This window comes from Nothoprocta perdicaria, unplaced genomic scaffold, assembly GCF_003342845.1.
Source record: "Nothoprocta perdicaria isolate Ctin4 unplaced genomic scaffold, notPer1 scaffold_35, whole genome shotgun sequence".
In the NCBI taxonomy this organism is placed as follows: Eukaryota; Metazoa; Chordata; class Aves; order Tinamiformes; family Tinamidae; genus Nothoprocta; species Nothoprocta perdicaria.
Window position 1 is genome coordinate 844,931 of NW_020455588.1, and position 8,712 is coordinate 853,642.

Here is an 8,712-nt window from a genome sequence, read left to right on the forward strand (position 1 = left end):
GGTGGTTAAGGAGCCTCTCTCGGGAAAGGGCCTGGAGGCGCGAGGAGGAGGAGGAGGGGAGGGAGGAAGGTCCGCGGGGCAGCGCGGTGCGCGCTGAGTTCTCTGCACAGGAGTGAGAAAGGAAGGGAGGGAGGGAGGGAGGGAGGGAAGGATGGAGAGGGAGGGAAACTTCGCGAGTGATGGGAACCAGATGAGCCTCTGCCTGGGTCACGCTGCTGATGTGCAGTGACGTCACTCGTGACGTCAGAACGAGCGGCCGACAGCGGGCCTGGCCCCCGGGCCCGACCCTCCACCGGGGTGGCCGCGGCTGCCCCGCTTCCCCGCGCATCCTCTCGCTCCCCCGCGCATCCCTGCGCTCTTCCGCGCTTCGAGGGGCTGCCCGGGCCTCGGGCTGCGGCAGCCTCGGCCGCGGCGCTCCCCACCCCTCCCCAGATGCTGCGCGCGGCTCTGCTGCCAGCGTCCCGCTTGCTCCGCAGCATTTTGTTGCAATTACGCTCCATGCTGGAACCCTTTTATTGTTGACATGTGTATTAATTTTTGCAGCATTTTATGTTAAAAAGCCTTCTCCCTGGCCCCTAGCATAGGGCAATGTGAGGCAGAAACAAGCGCTACTGCCTCCTGATTGCGCCCAGCGTTCCCCATCTCCAGGAGCGAGACGCTCCTGCCTGTGTGTATTACATGTGTACGGGGATAAATAATACATACGCGTATTTATTCACTGTATTTGGTCAATAACTCCCGTATTTGTTAAACCTCAATTGAGCGCATTTGCCTCCCTGACAACAACCAGTGCAGAACAATAAATATTGCATACTGTTAATGACGATGCCACTGCATTACGCTGCTCCTATGCACGCACGCCCTCGTAAAACCTCTTGCAAACACGAACATATCTCACAGATATTTTGCTACGGAGAGGGGAAAAAAAAGGCCCCTTGAAGTCTCTGGGAAATCTTTAACACTGACAGGAGGAAAGTGTGGCTAATACATTCCTGCGAGCTAAACGCTGTGCTGTTGAAGGGTGAGGGAGAGAGCAAGTCTTGCCTACGAAACATGCCGGGGCTTTTCATCCAGTGCCCGGGATATGTTAGCACGTTGTGCAGAAAAGCTGCAGTCGGGATGGCATTTTCCTCGCCGGATTTGGTAACCCCGCACTGCGCAGCACAGCCTGGTTTCTACGCAGCACCATAAATAGCCAATTTACTCCTTTGCAGGTGTGTTCGCTCGGCACAAATGCTTTTCCTACTTTTATAGGAACTCTTAAAAAAGTGCCTCTCCCGCTAACATCACAGATGTTTATTTTATTGATATAACCTATAGCTTGCTTATGTCGAGAATAATATGCCTCAACTAACTCATTTAGAAAATAATAGAGGCATTCTGGATGCTTTCCAATGTTGCACATGTACTTGCTCATAAAATGATACGTGAAAAAATTAACATCTGCTTTCCTAAAATAAAGTGTTCCGAGTAGCTTTTTTTTAATGAATACTTCCCTCGTTTTAAAAAGAAATATGTAGAGATAAACTGGCATCCATATGTATCGCATATTTATAATGGTTTTAGGATTTGAAGGTAGCTATTCATTGCATAAGCCATTTAGAACTGACGTTTTAAAAGCTACTTAACCTCAGACATCCCCGACTCTTAAAGAAGGATTCCCACCGATATTATTTAAAGAGGAATTTACTGTAATTTAATTGCACGTCAAGGCGGAATGATGCACGCGCAGGGCCCTGGATGCGGTGCCCAACAACGCTCCAACTTGACCATTATTTTTACCTGTGTCCTCCCCACGTCCCTGCCGAGGCCGAGCCAACTCGCTGCACGTTCGGCCGCCCGCGGGGAGCGCGGCGCCCCTCGGAGCCGCTGCTCCCATGCGGAGGGCGGGGGGGTGGTGGCATCAGGCGTTGTCCTGTGCTGGGGAGGAGGAGGAGGCCGAGGGGACGAGTTGGGATCTAGAGCCATTAGCATCTTTGCATCATTGCTGCAATGGAGGGGCCGGGCTCGCGCTGAACGAGCCCCCTTGGATGAGCTGCAGATGCCTCCCTGCTCCCGCGCAAGCTCCGCGCAAGCCCCGCGCAGACCCTTGGCTGCCCAGTGCGGGGGGGCTGGGGACGGCGCCGCGGGAAGGGGGCGCAGGTTGCGAGTGTGCGGCCCCGCGTGGGGCAGGGCAGCCCAGGCCACACACCGCACTCCCTCCCCCCCAACACTGCCCGCAGGCAAAGCGCGCGCAAAATCCGCGCGAAGGCTCCCCGTGCCGCCCCACGCCTGGGCCTAGCGCTGCTTGCGCGGGCGCGGGGCCGGGAGGCCGCGGAAACGGCCTCTGTGTGAACGGCAGGGCGCTCCCCCTCACGCTTTTCTTTCTTCCCTCCTTTATTTCTTCCCTTTCCCCTTCGCCAAGGCCGAGCAGCCAAACGCTGCGGGCGAGAGCCCGAGATTTGCGGGTTCGCCGAGCCCCCCCTCGCCTGGGCTCCGAGCCGCGGTGCTTCTCTCCGCCACGAAGGGTGACCCGAGGAGAAACGGGCTTGGGAATGAGCACGGGTGGCGGGGGAGTCCATTTTTGCTTTTCTTTTTTTTTTTTTTTTTTTTTTTTTTTTTTTTTTTTTTTTTTTTTCTTCTTGCTTTTGTAAAAACCACTAAAATATGTCAAGTGCCACCAAGTTTGGATTTATGTGGATGCACCGGACAGAAAGTGGACAGAGCCAGCGGGGAGAGTCACGCTTTAAGACAGGGGGTCTTTATTTAAGGAGGGTGTATTTATGGGGAAAGAAAGGGAATATCTTACAAAGCTCTCACTATACCCCTATAACAAAACCTGTCACATCTTTACTTCTTACTAGAAAAGAGCGAGTGTCCTCATTTGAACATCTCTAAAGTGATTATTAGATGCCTCCCTGAGAAATCAGTTTGGGAGACCAAGCACGGAACAAACACACACACACACACACACACACACACACAAAAAAAAAAAAAAAAAAAAAAAAGGCAGAGGGAGGGAGATGTGTTCACGCTGTGTCCGCCACTTATTTTAGGTTTCAAATACTGCTAAAATGTCCCTCCAAAATGTCCCTCCACTCTCACTTTCACGGAAGGAACTTTCCTTAGTAAGAACAACCCCTGCTTTAAAATAAAACACTTGCACCAAGAGCGAAAAAGGGGAAAGAATAAGCAATCCAGCCCACAATTTTGTGTTATTATTTTTTCCCTCCCCGCCCCGATAAGATGTGAGAACTTTCTTTTTTTTTTTTTTTTTTTTGATTGAGAGAGAGTGTGAAATGAAGGACACAAAGACAGTATATCACTGAAAAGAAGAAAGTGGCCTTTTAATGAGAACTAAAGAAAACCAAAACGTAGATGAAGTGTACCGTAAAAGCTGCTTCAAAGTACATCCTAATTCCCCCGAGTTCAGCCATCACATAGATTTGGTAATTGGGAGTTTACTGCGCCGAGGTAAGGCAGCATGATATGGATAACCCCGCATTTTTTTTCCTTCAATAATTATAGATACATTTTTTTCCCAGAGTGTCTTTGCAAAGAGCCATGAGATATTAGAGACCTTTTACTCTGCAATTGAAGGAAGAGCCTGTCATCATCATTTAAAAAAATGCATGTATGTTGCAAATTAAAATGAATTTTCTAATCGTGATCCTGGCTGCTGATGGACTCTAGCAGAGACACTCGTATCCTCAACTAACTGCTGCTACCTTTATTGGTGTTTGCTTCTATGCCTGCCCTTTTATTTTGTGTGTATTTTTCCGACCTTAGCTGGTGCTGTACCACAAAAAGTCTCCACAAGTAACAGAGCAATAAATTCAGCCAAAAATAAGACAGATTTCCTCATCGATGTGTAATAAAGTTAAAGGACATTGTTTTGTCAGACAAGCGCTAAGTAGAAAATAAATCTTTGGGTCTGGGGAAACAAAACGGAGTGCTGTTGGCATGTGTGTAAATTTACTTTTAAAAGCAATAAATCAATGCTAAATTAAACAGCTGGGTTCCCTATCTTGGAGAAGGGTTCAGAAAACCTGGATGGCGAAGTGTGCGATTTAGTAAGACACCCTGGAAGTTAAAGACTGGTCCCAGTTCAAGCCCCCAGTGCCTCGTGGGTCGCATCTGAACTTCGGGGGCTGCTGTGAACTTGAGAGAGAGGCTGAGGGGCAGACGGACCCCCGGGGCCGGGAGAGGGACCCTCAAGCCCCTTCGCCCAAGTTCCGCGGAGCCCTCGCCCCGCAGCCGGGCGTAGCTGCCTTTCAGCTACCACCTCAGGGTTAAATATTGTCACCTACCCAAAGAGTTTAATTCTGTTATTATCTAAATGCTAATTTCGTCATTTCTGCATCATGACACCGATGCATGGCATGTAAGAAAGGATTTTTTCTTTCTTTCCTTTTTTCTTTTCTTTTTCTTTTCTTTTTTTTTTTTTTTTTTTTAAGATGAAACTCCATATTTTGGGAGCCTTCATAAGCGACTATTAGGAAGGCAGGCATATACCTTTGTGTCACGGTGCATTATTTTTCTAATCACATTTGTGACCTGTTTGGAATAAAAGTTGTAAAGAAGAGAGAGAATGAGAAGAAGAAAAAAAAATATTAAAAAAAGAAAAGAAAGAGAGAAAGAGAGAAAGAGAGAAAGAGAGAAAGAGAGAAAGAGAGAAAGAGAGAAAGAGAGAAAGAGAGAAAGAGAGAAAGAGAGAAAGAGAGAAAAAGAGAGAGAAAGGGAAAGATGCTAGAGAGATCTGGAGTAGCATTTTAGTACTCGAATGTAGACAAAACATTGAATCAATAAGTTATTAAAAAGCCCAAACAATAAAAGCAATACTGCAGAAGAGAAAATGGTATAGTTTGCGATCAGGATATAGCTGTATGTGGCCAGGAAAAAAATGTGAAGTAATAAGCTGACAATAAAGATATTTTAATACTTAGGCATTCATTTGTGTTGTTTTTTTTTCTCCAAACATATAGATGACAGTTTAAATGGAGAATTTATAATGACTCCTATTTAATATTAAAGCTTCGAGCTACTCTCTGACTAGTTACAGTGCTTAGAGATCACCTAGGGCGTGCTTTAATTTTGCAGAAATAATGTAAGCCCGGAGACGCAACATTATTTATTTATTTATTTATTTATTTATTTATTTATTTATTGCACTAGAAGTTTCTGAAATAAAGGTCCCAGGACAGGAACCAAAGGGCTCCTTTAATATATTCCGCCTTTGTTTTCCTTTCTTTGAGAGCGAGATCCAAATAACCGCCCAAGTTTGTTTGCTTGTTTGCTTGTTTGCCTGGCCGTAGATAAGGGCATTTTCGGTTTCTAAGTTTCAGCCTAGGCGCCGCTACTGCTCTCAAGTGTCACTTAAAGCAGCGCATTTAGTCGCTCCTGCTGCCTTAACAAATCGCCTTGGCTCCGCGGGCGCCTTCGGGGCTATTCGCTGACTGCGCCATCGCTTCTTATTGCCTCGCCAAGAAGGCGGTTTATTATATATTTATTTGTTTGTCTGCTTAGCGCTAATGCTTTTCCTTCCCCTTTAAAGGCACTATCCGGCACGAGGCGCGCTGAAGGGCAACCGCGCAGGCAGGTGCGCGCCGCCCGCCTCCCCCGGCGCAGCACGGGCGCGCAGCGGAGAGGGGCTCCCACGGAATCATTAAAAAAGATGCAGAAATAGGTTATCCCCGAAAGCGGGGCAGCGAGTGGAGGACAAAGAGCGGAGCCCTCCGAAGGCGAGCGGGGCCGCTCCGCGCTTCCCCCGGCGGCGCCTCCGCGGCCACGCGGGCTGCGCGCCCCGCTGCGCGCCCCGCTGCGCGCCCCGCCGGCCGCCGCTTCCCGCGGCCGGGGCTAGATGGCGCTCCGCGCCCCGCCAGCAGCGCGGGCGGCCGCGGGACAGCGGCGGGGCGCGCAGCCGTCCCGTCCCGAGCGCCGCGCCCGCACAAAGCACCGCGCAACTGCCCTGCGCTGCGCTGCGCCCGCCGCGGAGGAAGCAAAATAAGAGGTGCGCAAAACAAAACCCTGCTGATGCCCACGCGCGTCCTACAACACCTCCCGAAGCGGGGGCCACCTGCCCAAGCGGGCCTCATTGGGTCGCGTTTAACGGCGCGGAGCAGCGGGCAGCCGCTTGCGCGCCGCCCGTGCGCGGAAAACGCGTCCGCGGATCCAGTGTCCCCAGGAACCTAAACACGACAGGCGGAGTTAGCTCCCGTGTCACTCTGTCATTAGCCGATCAAAACAATTATGATATATTTAAAGCCTAAATGCTCGAAAATCAAAAATGGGCCTTTGATCTTTTCAGGACTCCGAGGCATTCTGTGTATTTTTTTTTTCAAAGACAAGTGTCGGTAAGCGAAACAAAGATTAGTAGCGTTAAATATTAAGGAAAGAGAGGATGTTTTCCTAATTTATTCCTTGCCTTGTTAGGATTTCGCTCTAATTCTCTTATTCAAAGAGTCAGATCAAACCATTTTATAAAGAAGAAATTCTCTTCTTGCAGGACAAATATTTGTAAACTTATCCGAGACGACAAAACTGATAAAGAATGAGCTACATTTCAGATGGTCGGGCTGCAGGCTGTAGCGTTATCCTCAATACGCTGCGGCTGCTGCTGTTATTAATTGAACTGGGAGGTTTCCATCATTTGCATCATTTCAGGATTACCTTAAAGAAAGTGGAGACGGAGAAAGTAACAGTAAACAGTGAATCATCTGCCTTCCAGAGAACCCTCCGGATAAGACAAGACAAGGATGATGCTGAATTGCTCATTTGAACTCATTTTTTTTTTCTCAGAAATATGGTATCTCCCTTCTCAGCAGGATGAAGCCAAAGGAGTTTGAGTGGCCTGATTGGTAAACTTTATTAGGGCTTTGGATCGGATTATTTGGATTTGGTGCTGTGGGATCTTTGTGGAGTCTCTCTCTCCCTCAATAGGTGTTAAGCTGTAACTAGGAGGCGCTGAAAACCTGAGGCGGAAAATTTACAACTTGATCAGCTCCAAACCACACACACCAAAAAAATCTGCTACTGTTGCAAACATATGTTACGGATTAAGTTAAGCAAATGGCTCTAGTTTTGCAAGGTTGAAAGATGATAATGAAAATTATATGCTAAAGACTTTGGCTTTTATTCTACCTCGAGTTCCTTAAACGCTAGCAAATCCCTTGTACATTTCTGAGACGAAAAAAAAAAAAAAAGAGAGAGAAAAAAAAAAGAAGAAAAAAACTTCTTCTAGCTGAGAAGGGAGCAGTGTCAGTCGCCCTTCTGCCGCACTTGTGCTTGCTCTTGCCTTTAAAATGTTCCCCCAGCCCAGATGGGTCAGGTATTCGTTTTGGGGACGAGCTCTGCAGGGACAGATGCCATCGGGATGGCTCGGGGCTCCGCAAGCCTCCCAGGCAGCCCTGGCCACGGGCTGTACCCAGGCAAGCGAGTCCTCTGGTTTGGTGGCCTCGCACCCTGAATATTTCCCGAAGTCTTAACACATCAGGAATTTGTTGTTGTTATTATTATTATTATTATTATTATTATTACTATTACTATTACTATTAATATTACTATTACTATTACTATTACTATTATTTTTCCTTTCGCCGTGCAAAAAGGGGCAATGTGAGTTAGCTGGCGAGTGAAAGGCAGCTTCGCTTAGACTGGGGAAGGTTGTAGCTGGGAGTAGGTTTCCAGGTGGCGGAGTGAGTGCCGAGGTGCCCTGGAGAGGGTGGCCCCGGCCTCCCCAGGGCTGCCCCGGCTGGCCCCGGGCTGCAGGACTCGAGCCCCATCCCGGACACCGGCACCGCCTCCGGTACCAGCTCCGCAGCCCAGCGGACGCGAGGGTCTCCCTGGAAAGGCGAGCTCGCTTCTCTCTCTCTCCTAAGCAGCCAGCGCGGATCTGACATTGACAAACGGCCGAAAGACAAGAAAAGTCATTTCAAATGGCTGAAAGACGAGAAAAGTCATTTCAAACGACTTTGAAGGGTTTCGGGAAGAGGGGGCGAAGAAAGCGCAGAAAAGGGCTCCACGGTCCTGCCTGGGCTGGGCAAGATTTGTTTATTTTCTCTCCAAGAGAGAAAGTCCATCTCTCAGAAGGAAAAAATAAAAGAGTTTCTCTCTTCTTCTGCGTGAAACTTTTTGTGTCCCCCGCGCAGAGGGCAGCCTGTACAGAGAAAAAAAAATGCCTTTAAATGACCCTTTCCCTGGCGCCGAGAGCGTCCGAGTACGCGGAGCGCCGCATAGCAGCGGGGCCGCCGGGCAAGGAGGTGCAGGGCGGGAGGGCAGCGCAAAGTGCGCGGGCACCGGCGGGAAGCGAAAGTGCCCGTGTCGCGATCTGCTCAGGGCGGGAGGCAGCGAGCGACCCGCTCCAGGGGAGGCGCACGGAGTAATAGGGACCGAAAGAAAGAGAGACAGAGAAAAAAATAAGAATAATAATGATAATGATAATAATAATATTAATATTAATGCAACTAAATCTAGGCACTTCGGGCCCGAATCTGAAAATCTGGGGCGGATTCTAACGAAACTCCAGCGTTTCCATTCTCTTTCGAAGTGTTCGGAGATCCCAGGGCTCGCTGGAGATCGAAGGTGCTTTTTTGTTTTTGCCCACAGTAAAAGGGTTCAATGGACCCCAGCCCTTTTTCCGTCGAAAGAAAGAAAGAAAGAAAGAAAGAAAGAAAGAAAGAAAGAAAGAAAGAAAGAAAGAAAGAAAGAAAGAAAGAAAGAAAGAAAGAAAGAAAG